Source organism: Mus musculus, chromosome 2 (assembly GCF_000001635.26).
Source record: "Mus musculus strain C57BL/6J chromosome 2, GRCm38.p6 C57BL/6J".
NCBI classification, from domain to species: domain Eukaryota; kingdom Metazoa; phylum Chordata; class Mammalia; order Rodentia; family Muridae; genus Mus; species Mus musculus.
This window is the reverse complement of record NC_000068.7, coordinates 67857796-67881193: the sequence shown is the minus strand read 5'-3', so window position 1 is coordinate 67881193 and position 23398 is coordinate 67857796. Positions and strand designations below refer to the sequence as shown.

The following is a 23398-nucleotide window of genomic DNA, read 5'->3' as shown; positions in this document are numbered from 1 at the left end:
GCAGGTGTGTTGTGGTCTTAGCAGGATGGAGTAGGTTGGGAAACTCCCTGGGACTGCTGAAAGCAACAGTTCTTGTTGGGAGATGAAGGGAGGGGCAAAGTCAGCAGGAGATCAGCAGGGGTGGTCTATGGAGGTTTTGCATAGAATATTTATACAGTTATGATTCAATTCAAATAAAACATCTTGATATGGCTAGGACCCACTGTCATTTTAGCAAGAAATGGACAAAGTTATAGTACTTACGAAAATAGTTTTTATTCTTGTCATGAGCAACTTTCTGTTTCTTTCCAAATCCTGTCTTCTTTTTCTTAACCCCTTTATTTTTAGTTTCACTTGAGCTGAAAATTGTCCCCTTCAAAATGAAAGTATTTCGGATTTTTTCACACATATTGGCATGGTTCCAATGCTTAAATCCCCATAGAAAACACATACACCTGCGCACTGCCCCCCAAGCACACACATATTCACACACACAGAGGCATGCACATTTACATACGTACAGTCACACACCTAGTCAGGCACAGAAGCCTGCATGTTTTCCGTTATCCAAGTGTGGTGTCTTTTTACATGGCCCCCTTTCAAGCAAAAGGCAAATAGTACCACAGCTATCTCTATGCCCATTATTCCTCACTGTACCTCTTCATACGCACAGAGATAATTCTCAAGTTGATGGGCAAGCTTTACAGAACTTAAATGGGATTCAGAAAGAAGAGTCGGTGTCCAAAGATTACAACGAAGAAAATTAATTATAGACAGACTGAAGAGAAGCTATAGTTTAGAATCCATCATGTCATGTGTTTAATTACAACACTAATACAAAGGGTCTGTTTTGACAAGGAAAACGGTTGTCAGTGAAGTTCTTCTACATGTAAAATACAAACTCGAGTGCAGGGCGCTCTGACTTAGTATTTAATACCACATTCACCCTCAGGTGGTGTTTATCTGTTTTATGTTTTCATTTTTATCTTTGAAGTCATCATGCTGAGGGAGTACTATTCTGCTTTACACTGCAGGTAGCACTGATTGGTTGGGGGAACTCTTTCTGCCATTGGGTAGTTACTTAAAAGCACGACACGTAAAGAAATTCTAAAGCGGCTGTAAAAAGGACTGAACTGTACAGGTCAGAGTGAGTGTAGCCAGACTAGACTGTCTCAAAGGTCAGGCATGCACTCTTACTTCTGTGGCATTTTGTGGACTTTGGTGTTTCAGACTGGTATACACTTAAAAAAAAAACCTTTGAAGAGCATGACTTGGATTTTAAATTATTTGAAGGGAGAAGTAAGATAGGCTTAGACATTTCTATTTTACCTGTACTTTTAATCTGTATAGACACAGGAACACTTCTGAAATCCTGTGTACTTCCATGACAAGTTACTTGTGGAGAATGAAGTGTCTATCCCACATAATATAAGTTTGAAATTTATTTCCAATTAGACTCAGCTCTCTGTTCTTTATGGGGTGAGATTGGGCCCAGGGGAATGGTAAATGCCTTAAGCTGATATAAGTCAGTGGATGGCTGATCAGTTGGGATTGACAAACCTTTATGCAGCTTTTCAGTAATTTTAAAAAGGTAATTATAAAACAGGTAGTTATAAGTTACATACTACTAACAAATATTAAATATTTCTCACAGTCTTCATGTGATATAATGCAAATAGCACACAAAAGAAAATAAAGTGTTACAAAAAGAATAAACCAAAAGAAAGAGAAAAATACCTCTAAACCCATTTCAGCATCGTCAAACATGGAACCAATCTCAATGAAAATTTTAGGCAATATTTTATGGAGGATATAAACTTGCTTTTAGGAGTGAGACTAACCTCGAGACAAATTTTAGTTTCTGATTTCTGATTGACCTTGGAAAAAGCACACATACACACACACACACACACACACACACACACACACACACACACACACAGAGTTATGACACAAATAAAATAATCCTGACTGTTTCAAGATCTTAAGGACCAAGGAGATAGCTCTGTGAGTAAAGCCCTTCCTGCAAAAGCATGAAAACTGAAGTCCAAATGCCCAGGACTGACGTAAAGCAGTCCACAGTAGTTACATGTCTGTAATTCCTCTTTTTCTATATTGGATGGACAATGACGAGCCAGGAGCATCGCTGAAGCTTGGGGGCCAGCTAGTCTGGTGTATGAAGTGAAGAACTACAAGACCTTGTCTTTTTTCTCCCTTTTTAAAATTAGATATTTTCTTTATTTACATTTCAAATGCTATCCTGAAAGTTCCCTATACCCTCCCCCAGCCCTGCTCCCCTACCCATCCACTCCCACTTCTTGGCCCTGGCGTTAAACAAGGTGGAATGAGAAGACTGAAGCACAGTTGTTCTCTCTTGTATGTTCCATGCATACACTGTCACATGTACATATCTAAACTCTGAAACTTTAGCAGCACACACACACACACACACACACACACACTTTGGAAGACCTGGGAAAATGAACTTGGTGAGGTGGGTACTTTTATCCCAACTCATTTTTGATTTTACCAAGTTTCGGCCCTCATTGTCTTTCAAGATACTGTGATCACTGTATGGTCTACGGTTTTGTTGGAGAAGTTCTCTGCTTAGCATAATGAATTTAACTTGTCTAAGGGGGTCCTTAAAATGTTAGCACAAATGAGTCTTCCCCTTGCATACTTCCTGAAAAGTTTACTCTCTTTCACTGGTGGTCTGAAAGCAGTAACTAATAACTCTCCTTATTTAAATAGTGCCATGCAGTAGCCTCACTTACTTCATGATTCATCTTTGCTAAAATGTTATGAGTTAATATAGTACATCTCTCATGTCCAATGAACCATTCCTGATAAAAAATGCTCATGGATGGAATTCACTGATTTGTAGTCAATTAATTTGTCTTACTATTGCTAAATTTTTCTTAAATTTACTGAACCAAAGATGCTCTCAGTTTTAAGGTGCAACTTCATTTCTGATGTGTCAATCAAGTTTACAAATGTGTATCTTGCAAATAATAAAGGATGAAGACATATTCTGAAGGGCGACTTCTAACAGGATGCTTTAGTTAGCAAGTCAGGGGAGGATACTAACAGCTATAAGCCACAGATAATAATATTTCATCTGTAGGTTTGGTTAAGTAAAGGATTCAGAAACATTTATGTCTTGGTCACTTTTTTGGGAGACATTAGCTTTTGTCCCCACTGTTGCATAGAAGTAGCTCTAAGTAGGTTCTATGACTCCAGGCCACATGGCTCACACTATCCAAAATTAAGTTTATTTTTTCATATGTCTATTTATCAGTAATAAGCCTTTCTTAAGACTCACCCCAGTAGACTAGTCTTCATGCTTCTTTAGCTGGAGTTGCTCCACGTGACTTTTCCAAGTGAATTCTGGGTAAAAAAAGAAATGAAACATCTTGTTTGATAAAGTGATTAATGTGTCCAACCACTGGGGTTGGTATCAGTTTTCTTTGTCAAAACATAGGCATTTGAGGGAGACATCTACAAAATATGGAATTGCCACTAAGCACAAAGGCACTTTCAGTAGGTAACCGTCATCTCTGCTTGATGTTCACTTACATTTCTGCTTCTCTCTATACTTTTCCAGTCAGTTCTTTGCTACTGTAAAATGCTTTATCTTTACTATTAAATCTTAACTAATCGAAGTTCTTAGATTTTATTTAAAGAATTTTTTGGCACTCTTCATGATTAGTGAACAAAACATTCATCAATGACTACTTTATTTTTAAACCATTCTTAGATCAAGGGATGAAGCATTAATTGAATTGATTAAAAATAGAAAAGATAAGTTCTTCAGAGATGTCACATTTGTAGCTAATGGTAACTATTTTGCACAATATACTCTTTACTTAATATACATCATATACTTCCACCCTGGAGAAGAATGAATCTTATAGCTTGATGATGGAAAGGAGATTCTCTATACAAGATTGCCAGATGACAGGTCAAAACCTGGCTAGCATGGGGTGCCTAACCGGAATATTAGAAGTTAAGAGGAACTTGTGCCTAATAGTGACAATTTTAGCAGCTTTAAGACCCAAGCAAATGGCCGGGCAGTGGTGGCACATGCCTTTAATCCCAGCACTTGGGAGACAGAAGAAGGAGGATTTCTGAGTTCAAGGCCAGCCTGGTCTACAGAGTGAGTTCCAGCACAGCCAGGGCTACACGGAGAAACACTGTCTCAGAAAACCTAAAAAGAGCCAAGTAAATGTATGTCAAAAGAGTAAATGGATTAAGACTTCACTAATAAGGTGATAGCAATCATAGTCCAATTAAAATGCTCAGTGTCAATGTGATTCTTTAAGGATTTTAAAGAAAATGGTCATATTTATATTCTCACATTATGTAAGATTATATTCTCACAGTGTACTTTTGTGGGTGTTCTGGGAATATGAAATAGCAACTGACAAGGTCAGAAAAGAAACCAGAGAAACTTTCCCAACTCTATGTCTCTGTGGTCCTAGACCCTTACCATTGTCTCTCTGTACCTATCCACACCTAAGCCCCATACAGGTTTCCTTATCCTCACATTAGCTGCCAAGTGTTAGGGAGGCTTCTCGCTTTGTCTATTGGCCATAGTCTATGCTACAGTCCAGCTGACACTCAAATATATTGGAAATTCTCAATATTCTCTGTACTTATGTCCTAGAAAAGTTACCATAAGGTAAAGAATCAGCAAACATTTTTCCAACACTGGGAGGTGAAATACAGATATGAACCCACGATCTTTTAGCCATGATGTTTTCATTTGCCAGTCAATGCGTAACCTTGTTTAGAGGTACCTTATCTAATATGTAGTTAGTTTACTAATGGTAAGGTCATGTCTAAGAGGCTCTAATGCATATCTGAGCACAGCTGGGTGACACATATTTTCTTAGTAAGGCATATCGTTTTATTAAATTCATAAAAATCAGATCACCTTCCAGTACTTCAATCAGGGGTGGCATTTAAAATAGGAAATTTCACAAATTATGAAGAATAAACATTTGTAAAGGAGGCATTACCTAATGCAGGAAACATTGAAACCTGAGAGCTGAAGAAGGAATACATAGTGTCACCTTGTCTCATTTTAGCTGGGTATGCACTCATCAAGGTGACCAGAAATAAGGAAGAATGTAGTGGCCCTGATTAAGATCAATAAAGGTTCCTCATTTTCCTCAGTAAATTGTAGAATTTCAATCCTTCCCACATCATCGAGGTCTGCATAATTCCTCTCCAACCTCTGTCTGTCTGTCTGTCTGTCTGTCTGTCTGTCTGTCTGTCTCTTCCCTTTGTCTATTGCACATGGTTCATTGGACACAGGAATTATTAATCTTTTCTATGGATGAGTCAGGATGTCCCTATCTGCAGGCACTCACACTTATTTTTACTCTTTAACTCTCATAATGAATATTTTAGTCTCCGTTTTCTGTGAATAGACTGATATTTTCTTTAAAAAAGAGGCACCTTTTTTTTAATATTCTCTTTCTCTATTGTTAGTTTATGTCTGAACTATGTCGCACAGGCCCTTGGGTCTGAACATTTAATCTGCAGCCAGTGGCATTGTTTGGAGAGGGTGTGAAGACTGCAGGAAGTGGGGCTTCAAGGGAAGAAGTGGATAATGGGACTGGGAGTACTTTAGAGCATTCTTTTGCTCCTGCTGACGTAACCACAAACTATCATGTCCTCCTTATCATAATGGACTATATGCTCTCAGACTAAGATCCCAAATAAGTCCTTTCTTTCCTTGTTTCTTTTGAATACAATTATTTTTCTATATCATCTCGATATACTTTTAACCAAAATAGAATTACACCACTTTCTCCCCTCAAAATCCTCCCAGATACACTCCCATGAGCACCTCCCATGACCTCCCTGTCTCAAACTGGTAGGCTATTTTTTTCATCGTATTATTGTCATACACATGTGCATGTATAAATATACGTAAACACAGTGTGCTCTATCCATTTATGTTGGTGTTTTGTATATGATTGCAGGCTAGACACTCTGCATTAGACAACCAATAAGGGGGACTCATCCCTAGGAGAGACAAATTTTCCTTCTTTAAGTATGTTACTATAGTAACCAGAAAAGTAGCAAACCAATACATTCTTTCTCCTTCTCATCCCTGCCCCACACGTCCTTCCTCCATGTTCTATAGTGAGAATACTATTTTTCTCCAATCTAGAAAAAAACATCCTCATCAAAAATTGAATCTTCCAGACCCTTGATTTCAGACACACCATCCTTGAGAACCTCAACTAATATGTGTTATATAAGCCCAGTCAGAAAGAGAAACAATAACCCAAAGACAAATTGACAAGCTTCCCCCCCAAAGTATCTCTTTAGAGGTACCATTTTAGAGATGAGTTCCTCTTCACCCAAGGTAAAGCAGGGTCTCCTTGGTAACATCTCTCAGAACCCTCAATTTCTATCATTAAAACTGATTAATAATCAGGCATACTTTAATTTAAAAATATCTACCATTCTTAGTGGATTTCAAACTCTATGCAGGGAGAGACCGTTTTGTTTTGAGCACCAGAGTGCATTTACCCTTCACTTTGTGAACCTGCAGACTTTGAGTGAATATTACCCTTGTAATAGTGAAAATGAATAAGCTCACTTAAGCCAAGCTATCTGTCCCTTACACAGCCTAGGTTGATAAACTAGTGACAATCATCTTCAATTGTGACACAATATTCAATGTGACACAAATATTGTGGGGATCAGGCTTCTGCCACATGGGTAGCAGCTTGGAGTGGTTGTTTCTCATGCCTAGCAAATATCGCCCCTGCTAGTATCTGAGGTTAAGATTTTCTGAGAGAATGTGATAGAATTTGCTTGATTTCATCACCAGAAAGTTTCACAGCATTGCATGCAAACTCAGCCATGGAACACCTTTCCAGATGCCAGAGTTGACAATGGTAATGTCACCTAACATGATGATGTCAAATTGTAACCCTCTAGGAAATGAAGATTCCCCTATATGTTGGAGGCAGCATACAAAAGCATGTCAGAAAACATGAAAGATACTTCTTCTTTTCTTCTTCTTCTTCTTCTTCTTCTTCTTCTTCTTCTTCTTCTTCTTCTTCTTCTTCTTCTTCTTCTTCTTCTTCTCCTTCTCCTTCTCCTTCTCCTTCTCCTTCTCCTTCTCCTTCTCCTTCTCCTTCTCCTTCTCCTTCTCCTTCTCCTTCTCCTTCTCCTTCTCCTTCTCCTTCTCCTTCTCCTTCTCCTTCTCCTTCTCCTCCTCCTCCTCCTCCTCCTCCTCCTCCTCCTCCTCCTCCTCCTCCTCCTCCTTCTTATAATCACAGAAACTGTTGAAACTGCAAATTACTTCTTAATGTATTCTCTTTATCTTTCAGGATAATTTCCCTCTTTCAGTGACAATTCTAGAGGGCTGGAGAGAATACAGTGCAAATCCTATGGAGGTTTATGTCCTTATAAGTACTTTTTGGATACACAAGAGTTCTTTCAAAAGCAGCTATTATGACCAGGCACTCCACTGTGAGTTGAACGAATGGCAGGCCTGGTCCCTGGCCTCATGCACTTAGCATCTAGTGTCCTGTAGTGTGAGGTGATTATACATGATTACACATAATTACTCATAATTATCTAATTGCAAATTGCGATATGCACTAGAGAATAAGGTAAAAGTGCTAAGAAGGCATTCAGCGAGGGCAGGGCAGGGAAAAGCAAATACAGTTGTGCATTAGAGCTATACTGTGAGCATCACCAGAGCCAAGATTAAGTTAAAGCCATGGGAGAGAGTTAGCTCTGAATAAGAACACTTACAACACACTAGAAGCAAAACAAAAAACTTCTCACATATACTCCAGAGAATGGTTGCTAGGCATCTGCAGGTTATTATAGTATTCCGCATTATCTTGTTCTAAAACTCCACGAATGTATGTAACTCACAAAAAAGAAGGAAGAAGAAACCAGCCTCCCATTTTTCAACAAAACTGCTAGGCATCTCATTCCCATTTCTGCAGAAATACTTCTGTCAAAAAAAGTAACAATTTGGGTGTATTCTTGAACATATTTAGGGAACCAGAATTCTTAGCATGTGTTCATGCTACTGGGTCATGCTATTTTGAGATAATTTAGGTTCTGTACATGTTGAAATATTTTCCTTTTTGTTAATATGTCTGGAGTTTAGAGTACTTGTGTCATTTACTTTGCACATCCCATGAAGACGATAGCTGGAAAGGGCACACACATGCTTTTTAAAGCCTGAAACGGTTTTCTATTAGTACAACCTCGGATAATTTGAGTGTCAAAATAATACTTAAAGCACACTTTGGGGAGTAAGCAAATATCTAGGAATTTAGATAAAATTTTATAAAAAGAGACAATCCAATGAGATGTAAGGAAATCTGTCCACTACATTAGGAGCACAATTGATGCATGTGCAGGATGGAGCTAGAAAACCATTTGTCATCATCCTATCAATAACTTAGGCAAAAATACTGTGTGCAGTTCATGGGAAGTAATTCTCTCATACTGTGTCAAAGTATTCCCCAATAAGATTCATAAAAATAAATAGCAGTAGAAATAAAGTAACATACATTTTGAATCAAATCAATATTAATATCATTATTTAATGAGATAGTATCCTTTGTTATCTCATGCACTCAGAAAAGTAAAATAATGTGCTATACCTGGAAAACTAAACAGGAGCTCAACTAAAAATATTCTGGATATAGGGAGAATACACCAAAATGAAACACCCAGGCAAACAAACAGCTAACAACAACAACAATAACAATAACAACAACAATAATAACAAAAACACACAACCAATTTGAGGATCCCAAATTCAATATATGACATTGGATTTATCTAGACCCGAAAATATTATTATTTAATGAACATTATTGAAAAACTGAAAAAGATTTGAACACTAGATAATCAAGTGAAATCTTGTTCCTTTTTATTTTGTTTTTTATGGCATTTGGATCAAATCTTAAAAACTTGGATTCTGCTACTGAGCTATATACCCAAACTGGTTACTTTTCTGATGTTGTTCATTGTTTTGTGATTTTTAAGAGATTGGCTCTGTTGCCTGCCCTACCTCTGCTCCCATTTGCTGCAATTTCACTGTGGAAGACTTAAGCACTGCTTAAGTGACCTTTCCTTAAGGGTGTCCTTGCCCACCCCACCTCTGATTTCCCTGGTCACATTGACTGCAGCTCCAACTGTGCTCATTCTATTCTCATTCCACACAGTTCCTGTGGGTCACAGCCTTTGCAGCCATTGCATGTGGTCACAGTAAGTGACCCTGATGGTGGCCTGCCATGCCTCAACTTTAGACTTGTACTCCCTAAGCATTTCATGCTGTCTTCAACCACTCTGCTCCACTATGTTGCTCAAAAGGTAGATCAGGGTCTAGATCCTATAGGAACATCTGGCTCATTTCCCAGTGGCCTTGTCTTGTCTGTGGCCACTGTAGAGGTTACAAAGACACCCAGTTCTCCATTTAGTCTTTGAATGCAGATGCCCGGTGTGTTAGTAAAGACAAAGACAATATGAAAATCAAGACAGAATGCCTTGCACCTCCAAAAATCACTAATCTTGTAGAAATGTCATCTAAGGAGAACTACTTAGACAAAACACACAAAAACATTTAAAAATAAAAATCATAAACACCCTTAGAAAAAGTTCCAGGCATTCAATGAAGAGATATACAACTAAAACCAAAAGTGGACAGGAAGAAAAAATCGAAGTTCAAAATCACAAGCAAATGTTTTACTGCAACAACAATAACTATTCATAATATAAAAATCATATTCAATATACAGATAGAAATACTAACAAAGTCCAAACAGAAATGAATCAGGAAATTAAAAGCTCAGTAAGACTAATAAAATATTCTTTGATCTCATAATGTATTAATGAGAAGTCAGATATTAGGGTTTAGAGCCATGGAGAAACCAGATAAAGAAAATGACAAATGGAACAAACGAAAATACTTTGGCCACCATGAAAGTACCAAAGCTGTGAATCATGGGCATAAAATAAGGAGAATTCCAGAAAAAGGTAGACCCCCCAGTTCAGAAGATAACTCCCCCAAATCTAGAGAAGGAGATATTTACTCAGGGATATGAGGTCATAGCACACAAAATATGCACAGAAAAGATATTTCTCATAACTTATTGTGGTTGAAACCATAAAAACCTCGACTAAAGGAGCACAGCAAATTCTGCCAAATCTCCTATGAAAGCACAGCCATCATTCAATGGGCATGAGAATGTTTGTTGTTCTACTTTTGGGAAGATTAAAACTACGATCCAGATTATTATACCCACCAAAACTACCTATTAAATTGGAAGGATAAATAAAAATTTCCGTGATAGAAACATATTTTAAACCATAAGATAACTAAGCTAGTCTCAAAGAGAATACAGGAAAGGATATTTGAAACTGAAGAGAAGAATAAACAAAACCAAGATGCCACAGGGACAAACCAAAATAACTGACTTGGAAGAGGTAACTGAAACCACCAAAATATCTAATACAAAAAGAAAAGATACAAAAATTTTTTAATGTAAAATGGTCTTACATGTTATAACAGATTTAATAGAAGTTAGTTGAGAATAAATACAACAAAATACAAATAAATAAACAAACAAACAAATAAACAAATAAATAAATGGAAGACAGTTATATCAGGCTCCTGTCAGCAAGCTCTTGCTGGCCTCCACAATAGTGTCTGGGTTTGGTGCTTGTACATGGGATGGATCCTCAGGTAGGACAGTCTCAGGATGGTCATTCTTTCAGTCTCTGCTCCACACTTTGTTTTTGAGTATTTTGTTCCCCATTCTAAGAAGGATCAAAGTATCCACACTTTGGTTTTCCTTCTTCATGAGTTTCATTTTGCAAATTGTATCTTGGGTATTCGGAGCTTCTGGGCTAATATCCACTTATCACTGTGATTTTGTGATTGGCTTATCTCACTCAGCATGTTATCCTCCAGATGCATCCATTTGTCTTTGAATTTCATAAGTTCATTGTTTTTAATAGCTGCATAGTACTCCATTGTGTAAATGTATTACATTTTCTGTATCCATTCCTCTGTTGAGGGGCATCTGGGTTCTTTCCTGCTTCTGGCTATTATAAATAAGGCTGCTATGAACATAGTGGAGCATGTGTCCTTATTACATGATGGAGCATCTTCTGGGTATATGCCCAGGAGTGGTATAGCTGGGTCCTCAGGTAGTACTATATCCAGTTTTCTGAGGAACCGCCAAATTGATTTTCAGAGTGGTTGTACCAGCTTGCAATCCCACCAACAATGGAGGAGTGTTCCTTTTCTCCACATCCTTGCCAGCATCTGATGTCATCTGAGTTTTTAATCTTAGCCATTCTGACTAGTATGAGGTGGAATCTCAGGGTTGTTTTGATATACCTGTCTCCTGAGAGGCTCTGCCAATGCCTGACAAATACAGAAGTGGAGGCTTACAGCCATCCATTGGACTGAGCACAGGGTCCCCAGTGAAGGAGCTAGAGAAAGGACCCAAGGAGTTGAAGGGGTTTGTAGCCCCATAGGAGGAACAACAATATGAACTAACCAGTACACCCAGAGCTCCCTGGGACTGAATCACCAACCAAAGAAAACACATGGTGGGACTCATGGCTCTTGCTACATATGTAGCAGAGGATGGGCTTGTTGGTCATCAATGGGAGTAGAGGCCCTTGGTCTTGTGAAGGCTCTATGTATAGGGGAATGTCAAGGCCAGGAAGCAGGAGTGGGTGGGTTGGTGAGCATGGGAAGGGAGGGATAGGGGGTTTTCAGAGGTTAAACCAGGAAAGGGGATAACATTTGAAATGTAAATAAAGAAAATATCTTTTAAAAAAGGAAACAAAAGGAAAAATGGCAGAAATAAAAGTTCATACCTTTCGATGATATCTCTAAATATTAGTAGTTTCAATTCACCATTGAAAAATCCATATAGTTTAGCTAACTGAATGAACAAACAAGACCTGTCCTTTTTGCTACCTCAAACAAACTTACTAAGGTAGATTTGAGTTTTGGAATAATAAGCTCTAAAGAGAAAGAAAGCCAAGGTAAAAAAGTCATAATACAGCATCAATACTGTCTTTAAACAAATCTGAGGAGAGTCCTATTTTAACATTGTTTTCAATATTCTAAATTCAATTATGCTAGATAAAAAAAGAAACCTGAGAAGTCTTGTGTAGAATTAGAAATCACAAAGGCATACTTGACTCTTTAGTTTCAAGCATATGATCTGGAGTAGATGACAAGGTAATTCTAAATTTCTGATATTATATCTCCCAAATAACAAAAGATAAAAAATTAACTAACTTGAAATTTGGGTTAACTTTTTATTTTATTAAAAGTTATATGGTTTTGTTGTGTTTTGTTTCCTTGTGTTAACAAGAACATTTGGATTTTGTGTTAGACATCTTCTGTGGCCAACTTAACAGCCCTCTCCCATCCTCCCGCTAAGGGAATCCTGGCTTGGTACAGGTGAGAGTATTCTTTGACTTTAGTGTGGATGTAAGGTATGAATCCATCACAGCTCCACAGTAACTTAAAATCATTCTAAGAAAACAATCTCTTGCTGCTTTAGCATTGATCTGTCTAAAGCACAAGCTTGCATGATAATGGAAAGAGTGTTAAGACACAATAATTCTGTTGACATTTTTTTGGATGAAATGTTGGGAATTAATAAGAGGATATTTTCTTCCCATATTTTCTATTATTGTTCCATGAATGTACTGTGATTGGTTGGTGAATGTTAGATCTGAGGCACTAACCATTGATCATAAAGCTTGAAGTATTAAGTAGAAAGGTCCACATACTCAGGGTGGGACATGAAAAAACAAGGTATTTCTCATTATCACAGCTGCGCAGATGACTCACTGGTTAAAAGCAGATACTGTTCTGGCAGAGAATCTGGGTTCAGTTCCTTGCATTCACCAGTAACTCCTATTTCAAGAGATCTGATGTCATCTGTCTGCCTGGATCAGGCATGTACATGGTTTACTAACATGTATGCATGAAAAATATTTATGTAAATTTAAAAATGAAATAAAAATTCCTCCTTATTTTATAATGCCTAACTTCTGTAGGTAATTCGGAATCTCTATTTCCAACAGTCAAATTACATGGTATAACCAAATAATTTTATTTTATAGACAACAATTATTATAATTTTATTACCCAAATGGATTACTAAATTATTGTTTTAAAGCATTACAAGAATAATTTTGGATAGAGAAAATTTGAAATATTACAAACAATGTCAAGTAAACAAGGTCTCCAGGTTTTCTGATTGTATAAAAGTTATATGTTAATTTTGATAAACAAAGACAATATACAAAAAAAATCCCACAAATAATACTGATTAACATTTTTAGCATATTTATTTTTTACTGCATACACACAATAGTTTGCTCAGGGCAATAATTATGAGATGATAGTATTTGTTTAAGAATTTTTTATGTAGTTTACAAAAGCACTCTGAATTAATTTTACATAGAATCAATGCAGCTTAGGAGTCCCTGTTTCTTTCATCAAAGTTCGGGAGAGATTTACTCAACATTTTAATCAATACTGATCAGAAAAAATAGATTTTAAATTTCTTTTCTTTTTTTACTCTTTGATAACAATTGTTGTTTTACATTTTCTAAGAGTTTACTGGCTTCAATATCACCTTTGTGGTAAGTTCATTTCTATTGGTTGGCCACTTATTTAGTTTGGCCACTTATTCATATTATACTGATTATAACTCCAGGATTGAGCAATGTTTTGATCTGAATGATGTTTCTGCTTCTTTGGGGGAAGGATATGGAGTCTTGAAGAAGTGAAATGTAGCTGGAGAAACCATGCCATTTGGTATGGACTTGTAGGGTTTATCGCTTTGCTCCACTCTCCGTTCTCTGTCTGCTTCCTATATGTGGGCAAAATGTGACCTCTGCTTCCTGCTGCTGCTATGTTATGTCTTCTTTGGCATGATAGACACTCTTTCTCTCTGGAGTTAATAGCCAAAATAAAATATTTCTTTCTAAACTTTATTTGCTTTTGATCTTGGTATATTAACACAGCAGCTGGATAGTAACTAGTACACCCAATATTTGTCAGAATGGAAAGAAAACCTGTCTATATGTGATCAGAATTTTGGTTCACTGTCTTACTTCAAAGAAGACCTTTAAACTATGGGGGAGGGGTTACTCTAAAGGGAGATTATTAAACATGACATCCTGCAAGGAAGGTCATTACATTCAAATAGTCAATTCAAACATTTTAGGAACTTCCTGAAATTGAACAGATTTAGTAGGGTACTAACTGTTCAAGCATGTATAAGCAGTAAGGACTGCTGAGAGACTTCTCAGATAAGCCAAGCATCTTGGAAGAGGAAGAGGTATCAGCCTGGAAGAGGCAGAGAGTAGCCAAAAGTCCTCAGAGGAAAAGACTAGCAAAAGGCCTGAATGAGAAATTGTCAAACCTGTCAAGGTGTCAGTGACCACCAGGTTACAGATTTCCTTTATTTTTAAAGAATTCTTACTTCCACACATTTACAAATGGGTTCTTAGAGAATTACTAAGATTAAATAGACTGTATACCTACCTTTGTTTTTGAACATCTGACCCCAAATTTCAACATTATTTCAGAAAGACTTTTACTTCTTTTAAATATCTTCTCACTTTTATCATCTATTCAGGAATTACTTTAATTAGAAGGGTTTTCTGGTGTCAAAGGCTTTGCTATTGATTATGAAGAACACAAGTTTCATAAGTATTCTAGACAAATTAATTTTAAAAGAAAATATGTATTTATTAATTTACTTTGTTTTTGTTCTCAATAGATATACATGTAATACACAAAGATTAATAATTTTATAATTGTACTTTGTTTTTGTAACACCTACACATTAATTTAATTTAAATTAATTTTTTGAAATTTCAGAAACAGGTTGACTAAGAATAGCACTAATGACCTTGGTTTTATCCTACATTTAAAATATATGACATTCATATTTCTTTGTTTCCTAGGTTCTGATAGATTGTAATGTCCAGAAAAAATAGGATATTTTTTCTTAATTTGCCAAAAAATGTTGAGTTTTAAGTAATTCATTAAAATTTTCTTTGTAGAAAAAAGTAATTTTCTTAGAGCAAACCATAGTTTCTGATAATAATTTTAAATTAATTTTACTATTTTTGCTTTAAATTATATATAAATTATAATATATTTATAATAAACAATATATAATATAATAAATATAATAAAGTATAATTTATATATAATCAATAGCAAAATGATAAAGTATATGTAAATTATATTATATATAAATTAAATTATATATATGTGTGTGTTATGTCTGTGTATCTGTGTGTGAGTATTTGCATATGAGTGTAGGTTACTATAGAAACCAGATGTGTCAGATTACACTGAAGAAGGACTCACAGGTGGTTGCAAGGCACCTGAACTGGCTCTGGAAACCAAATTCTGGTCCACTGAAAGAGTAGTATATACTCATTTGGTTGGTTGGTTCGTTGATCGGTTTTATTTTGAGATAGAGTTTCTCTGTGTATCTCTGGCTGCCCCAGCTGGCCTGAAACTCAGATATCTGCCTACCTTTGCCTTCCAAGTGCTGGAATCTAAGGAGCATAGCAACACTCAGTATTCATTCTTAATCCACATACCCAAGAAGTTTATAGAAGAAGTATAGTTGTTTCCAAAATCAATATACATAGAACATAACCACTAAACTTTTATAGTATATTATCATTCTTATACTTTGATTTATAAAATATGAAATCCTGAAAAAAATCAGTAACTGGCAATTACTAATTTGTGAAATATGGCCTTATTATTTGGTAGATTCAGACACATACCTTCATACAGAAAAAGCTCAATAACATTTTAAAGAATTTACTTATTACAGAAGGGTGTGTGTGTGTTTGTGTATAGTTGACAGATGTAATATACATAAATTATTTTGAAAATTTTAAATGTGATAAACCAATAAAAACTTGAGTGACTGGCATGCTGGTAATTTGTTTTATATTTTTCTTTCTTTTAATAGATAAGTATAACTTTCATATCAGAAATATTTATATCTGTCTTCTTAATGTGTGCCATAAATAGCCTTCTATATTATAAAAAATTATTATAATTGCACAGCCATGTTTTCTTTTATTGTAGAAGAATTTTAATCCAACAACATGGCTGGTCTGACAAGGAATCACATTCAAAGATATGATTCAGACAGAATGCAAACATGCCCTAGATTACAGTATGATCTGGTGGATTACACACCTTTAAACTCTAACAAGGTTAGTTTGTGGAAGGAAGCAGCTTTGTTTGAAAGTGACATCTAATTGATGGTCAGACAACGTGATGAATCAGATTAAGACCTGACAGAGTAAGTTAGAGATAGGATGCGCCCAACCCCTGTGAGACCAGCAGTGGATGAGAGGGTACTTAAGAGCTGCCAGAGGGGTTGAGGGAGGAGAGGACAGTGAGACAGAAAGTCAGAGGAAGGTGATGGTGTCCTGAGTAGTTAGTGTGTTTGTGTGTGTGCTCCAGCACTTACACTCGTGACCACATGCACTCGCGCTCCTGTGTGTGTGTGTGTGTGTGTGTGTGTGTGTGTGTGTGTGTGTGAGTGTGTGTGTGTGTTCTACCAGGACAGTTTTACAGAGACAGGTTACAGAGAGAACAAGCTCAATATGGATGAAGACAGAATGAGTCAGAGAAGTAGATGGAGGCAGAAAGTTAGAGCATATTGCCAGAGTTAGTATGAGGGCAGGCAGAGTAATTCAGTCAGAAGCCAAGAGAAGCTGGATTGAATCAGTCAGCTTGGAAGATTCTATTGTATGTATGCTAGAAGCTTCCAGCCCTAGCACTAGGGATAATTAAAACAGAGAAAGAAGTGTTCTAGGCTCATCCTACACTGTATATTTGTACAGCTTTGGTATAGTTCCCATCTCAACACTTCATCTGAGGAAATAAAAGTGACAGTTACATATTATACTCATTTAGTATTCTCTAACTCATATTATCTTCCCTTTACAATTGTATGTTTGTACAAAATCATATAGTACCAAAACCTGGTATAACACTTTGCTTGTTTCAAGTATTTTAAAAGATTGATGTGGGGAAAAATGCTTTGAGGTGAAGAGCAGTTGTGAGGTGTTCACCCTTTTACCCTCTGTACAGACTGCTTACGCAAACTATTTTCTCCTGGGGAATACAAAATCCTCATATTACTTTTATCTATTTTTTTTATAAAATGCCAGATGACCAATTCTCTATTTCTTTGCATATAATAATTATATTTTACATGGGTTTCTTGACACTTGCCAATAATCTTATAATTTCCATTCAAAAAGGCATGATGGGAGTTGGAACCACATAGCACAATTTTTTATTAGATATTATCTTTATTTACATTTCAAATGTTACCCTCTTTCCTGGTTTTCCATCCAAAACCCCCTATCCCATGCCCCCTTCTTCTGCTCACCAACCCACCCACTCCCACTTCGCTGCCCTGGCCTTTCCTTACACTGGGGAGTCAAGCCTTCAGTGGACCAAGAGCCTGTCCTCCCACTGATGTTTAACAAAGCAATCCTCTGCTACATATGAATCTGGAGCCATGTGTACTCTTTGGTTGGTGGTTTAGTCCCTGGAAGCTCTGGGGAGTACTGGTTGGTTCATCTAGTTGTTCCTCCTGTGGGGCTGCAAACCCCTTCAGCTACTTGGGTTCTTTCTGTAGCTCCTCCATTGGGAACCCTTGCCAATAATCTTGGGTTCTTAGGTAGTCCTATGTCCAATTTTCTGAGGAACTGCCAAATTGATTTCCAGAGTGTTTGTACCAGCTTGTAATCCCACCAGCAATGGAGGAGTGTTCCTCTTTCTCCACATCCTCGCCACCATCTGCTGTTACCTGAGCTTTTGATCTTAGCCATTCTGACAGGTGTAAGGTGGAATCTAAGGGTTGTTTTGATTTGCATCTCCCTGATGGCTAAAGATGTTGAATATTCTTTAGATGCTTCTCAGTCATTCGGTATTTCTCAGTTGAGAATTCTTTGTTTAGCTCTGTATTCCATTTTTTAATATTGTTATTTGGTTCTCTGGTATCTAACTTCTTGAGTTCTTCATATATTTTGGATGTAGGGTTGATAAAGATCTTGTCCCACCATGTTGATTGCCATTTTGTTCTAATGACAATGTCCTTTGCCTTACAGAAGCTTTCCAGTTTCATGAGGTCCCATTTGTAGATTCTTGATCTTAGAGCATAAGCTATTGGTGTTCTGTTCAGGAAAATTTTCACTTTAGCATGAAAATTTTAAAGATTGTTTTCCAATAGTCTCTAAATAGTTACCCTTTTATCAAATAGATAGAAATTAAAATTCATTTGTTAAAATGATGTATTCATTTTGTCCATATAATAAAAATACTATCAAATAACAATACAACCTATTTATATAAACTTCTTTTGACATTCCAAGTGGCACAAAATATTTAAATTTAGCTTTCTGTATAAGGTTAAAATAGAAGTTATTACAGAAAGTGCAAATAGTGGTAAGTAATTATTAATTATTACATCTTTATAATTTCCCTTTGGTTTTAATGTTACAAATTGACATTATTACTAATATTAAAGTGTTATTCTTCACCTTGGAATGATTGAAAACATTTCTATTATGAGACATAAGCATAAGTATTACAGAATATCTGAGAAATTATAAACTGCATAAGAGATTCCAAAATATGAATGTGAGAATTTAAATGTAGAGCACATATTCCAAATATTTCAGTAGGAATTATAACAGAATTTTTAGAAACATGATTAGTTTTTGTTATTGAATTTTATACTGATTCATCATGGAAAAAGCTCTGCAATTGAGCTGGAGTAGAAAACACTCGTCACTACTACAAAAAAATTGTAAATAATAAAAAAGACCCAATAATGTCTGCTAAAACCATTTGACTCTGGGTTTCAGGCAAAAACTTCTAAAAGGTTAATGTCATATTTACTGCAAACATATTACTGCAGGGAAGAAAATATTGGATTTTTTTACAACTACTATTCATATATTAACCATCTAGTGTTAAAATCCACAAACTGCATCATTCAAAGAAATTGGCAATTTTATTAACTGCCCTTTGAGAGTAGAAGATGGATCTGTATACTACTGTTGAATGAAGTAAGTTCATTCATGTTTACTTACAAGTTACAGCTAGCCCCCTAGAAAGATCCACTGTTAATGACCAAATATGAAGTCATTTTTATCAGCTATCCTCCAGTAATATTAGGAACTACAGCAATTTATCAACATACCACTCCCTTTCTCATGTTACACAATCTGTTAGACGTTTTTTCATCAAAGAAGAAATAGAATGCATTTTATTTCTTACCCTCTATGTGTTTAATATATTTGCTTCTATTTAGTTATGTGGGGGGGGACACCTTTCATAAGGCAAATCATCTTTAAAGTTAAAGTGCTGTTTATGGTGTACTAACTCAATTTACCTGTGCAGCCATCCAGCTGGAAGCTACTAAGGGGTGGAAATTAGATGCTCAGTTAGGTGTTAAGTTTAGAAGCCATGTGTTCCAGATGTCTGGATACTAGCTTTTACCTGACAGTGGAAACTTTCTTGTAGTGCACTGTAATTCTGTAACTTCATTATCCATACAGTACTACAAAGATTCTGCTTGTTCAAACTGCAGGGTACTGTGTGGCTTGGTTGTGCACCTTAACTCAGGCTGTGTCTAGCACTCAGTAATATGCCCATTGTTTCTCTGCTTGCTCCCTGCAGGGTGGACCTTTCTTAACTACAACTCTTGGGCAATGTCTACACAGACCATACATAGTCCATATATGTGCACTTCTAGAGGCCATGTGTCTTGCCAGGAACATAGTGACTTTTTTTTTCCTTTTAACACTTTTGTAAGTGAAGCTCAATCATAAAACAGAGATGTTTTCAAAAAGAGAATTAAAAGAAAATGATGAAGAGCTCCAGGTAATCTCCAGAAAGCCAGTAAGACCTATTCTTAATCAGAATAAATATTTTATTATAAAGGACCGAGTTAATTAAAATTAAACCTGCTTTGAGGAAGTATGCCTATGCCTATGATTATGATACATAGCTAGCATGATGGGAAACTATATAGTTAATTCACCTCATATAAAACTAACCATACTATTGGGCACTGACTAGCTGGACTTACTTGCCTTTCTCTGCAAATAAAGAGAAAGAAAAAGTCCTGAAGATGTCTGCCCTAATGTTGTCACTGAGCATCTTACAGGTTAGCTTGTGATTCAGATTCTGGCCTGAAGACTCTGTGTGATTCCCTCCTTCCCATTGGTAGACATGGGCAGTTGTTACAATAGACATATTGTCTCCTTTTGGAGACTTTTGAGGTTGTGTCAGTTGCTTTAGAAGGATGACCACTTTGGAGTGGATTCTCATCTCACATTTCTGAGGTGTGTGGCATAAATGTGAACACTGTCCTGTGGTCTCCTCATCTCCAATGCCTTGCCTGAGATGTAGATATTAGGGTCTCAGTCCTGAGTTCAGTTGAAAAGCAACAGTGCCCATGTAAATTTGGTAAATGCACTTACTTTTGATGATGAAACGGTAATTCTCTTTTTAAAAGCAGAAATCTAGAAAATGATGAGGGACTATATTTTTCTACAGAAATAAACCACCAAACTATGTTTTTCAATATCGGCAGTAAAAGGCTCATTTGAGCAAAATAAAACTGATTTTAAGGAAGCTTGAATGTGTTGTTGTCTGCTCTCTATTTACTTGTAAGAGACCATTCAATACATCAACACTCTCCATACAGCTGAAATATACCCACATACAGGAATGGCAAGACACTATATGAGTCTAACTCTTATCCCAGTTAAATTAGTAAAAACACAGCCCAGTCTCTTCTGTTTCTCTTTGTCCACTATGCTACATTTTCTTTTCCCACTCAGAAAAATACTTTCTTGATTAAAATATTTTGTAAAACTTTGAGTTTATTATCTATTTCCATTTTATTTTTTGAGAATTCTGTAGTTTTTAATTTTAGTTTTAGTTAAAAGTATAGCTACATAATTTCTCTCCATTCCATTTCCTTGCTCCAACTCATCCCATGCTCCTCACCTGTTTCCAAAAAGCTGATCTCCCTATCTAATTTATACATAAATACATAATACATACACATATATATATGTATATATATATACATATATATTTATGCATAAATATGTAGCTATATGGTACTCCATCCATTCAATACTGCGTGCACATGATTTTAGGGCTAAGCGTTTGGTATTGGATTATCATGTGGGAGCTCCCCTGGGGAAGACTATCTTTTCTAGTATCAGCATCTCCTGTTTGTCTGTACTTCTTAGTTTAGGTATGGGGCATCATGAGATTTTTTTTCCCTTTCAATCATAATACTTAATGCCAAAAAATAGCTTCAAAGTTGAATGCAATTAATTCAGAATTAGCATTAGACTATTGCTTTGGTTAGAACTATGCAATACGACTGTTGAGATATGAGGCACCGAAACAGATATTTAAGGCTATCTTCAAATCCTTTATTGATCAGGACTTTAAACTCAATGCTGGAATTTCAATTCCAAACTACCATTGAATTTTATAATTCATGTCAAATATTTGTTTCTCTACATATTATGTTATAAGCCAAATATACATTATGAACCATGTTGTCAAACCACACTATGGGCAGAAAGCTAAGATCCTGATTCTCAAAGCAAGCCTCTATCCCATTAATCAGCCATTTCCATTTGTTTTATTTGCAACAGATAAAAGCCATGCTAGTTAATTCATCTTTCTTTTGTCTCAGGTACCAGGTAATCATAATATTAACAATTTATATATTTTGCTACACCTTATTTAATTTACATGGGCAGTTAGACATATCAGCATGTTGGAAGGCCTCTGTTTCATAATTTTGTCTATGGGATCCCTGTTGCATAAATCGTCTGCACGAGGGGTAGCCATGGGTGAAATGGCCTTTCTTATTAAATGTCACAAGATTTAATGTCACAGTATAATTGGGATGGAAGGATAATTGCACCAAGCTCAACATGCCTTTTTCTGCTAACACATTATTAATCCACAGGAGTGTTAAAATATGTTCAATAAAGGCACCATTCACATGGAAATTGTTGGCACTTGCTAAAAATTACACTATTTCATTGCCCAGCCTTGAGAATTTCACAGCCAGCGTGATTTTCAAATGAAATTATAGTAGAAGTCCTCACTGCAAAAATTCACATTTGTTCTCAAAAGATTTGGAAATGTTCTTATGCCTGAGGCACTAATGCATTCCAGTATTGTACCAGTAATGTCACAGTTCATGCTTTGGAAGTATGCCAATACAGATTTTGTCTCAGGTTTGCTATTGTTGCTCCTAAACACACACACACACACTATCTCTCTCTCTCTCTCTCTCTCACACACACACAAACACACACACACACATAGAGGGAGGAAGGGAGGGAGGGAGAGAGAGAGAGCAAGCAAGAGAGAAGCAGAGAGAGCAAGAGTGAATGAGAGAGAGAGAGAGAGAGAGAGAGAGAGAGAGAGAGAGAGAGAGAGGGAGGGAGGGAGGGAGGGAGAGGGAGAGGGAGAGAGGGAGAGAGAAGCACACCTCCTGGGCATGCAGGCTATGTTAACTCTCAGTAAAGGAAACAAATAACAGAATGATATAAATGTTATCTTACAGTATTACAGAGCATCTGATTGAATACTATCCATGTTTAAACTCACCGGTGATTACCTAGCTATTAGCTAATTAACTCGCCTTATGTGCCTACTATGAGTCATCTAAGGATTCACATCACACATTTTATGGAATAACAAGCTCCTGGACATAATGTAGGGCGATCTCTTCATATCCCTGCCTTCATATGCAATCTCCCACTCTACATGAGACCATTATTCATGTTACAGGAGACTGTAGGACAGGATTTTGTACCTTCAAAACTCAATTATATAGTCTCTCTCTCTCTCCCTCTCCCTCTCCCTTCCCCCATCTCTCTCTTTGCAAAATTTTCCTGCAAGGGTTTTACCAACTGTCTAACTGCCCCTTTCCTGATTCCTTTTTGTTTTCCTTACAACAGAATTCAGTTGTTCAAACTACTCCCCCAATCCCTTTTCCAGGATAAAGCAAATCGCAGCAGTGTTTTAATTTTTCTTAATGAGTAAATTAGAAAACTCCCATCAGTCCTGATTTTGATATGTCTCTCAGAAGACACGGTGATAGAATTGATCTATTTGGTAGAAAGTAAACTAAAATGCAATCGCTATCCAATCAACCAGCTGTTTGTATAGACAAACTACCTCTAATGGGATGCTACTTTCTTAGACAGCTCTTATAGCATTTAAGAACAAAATTTGGTACAGAGTACTTGAGGAAAATAC

The 23398-nt window shown here is 36.4% G+C and overlaps 1 protein-coding gene across 6 annotated transcripts in view; it reads right to left on the bottom strand.

Annotated features, from left to right (window-relative positions):
* The window catches only part of B3galt1 (UDP-Gal:betaGlcNAc beta 1,3-galactosyltransferase, polypeptide 1), a 557194-nt gene that overhangs the window by 241689 nt on the left and 292107 nt on the right, over nucleotides 1-23398 (bottom strand). For all 6 annotated transcript variants that reach the window (NM_001379329.1, NM_001379324.1, NM_001379325.1 and 3 more), the window contains one exon: nucleotides 3302-3366. The gene's annotated coding sequence lies outside the window, so the exon portion shown is untranslated. The remainder of the gene's footprint in view (nucleotides 1-3301; nucleotides 3367-23398) is intronic.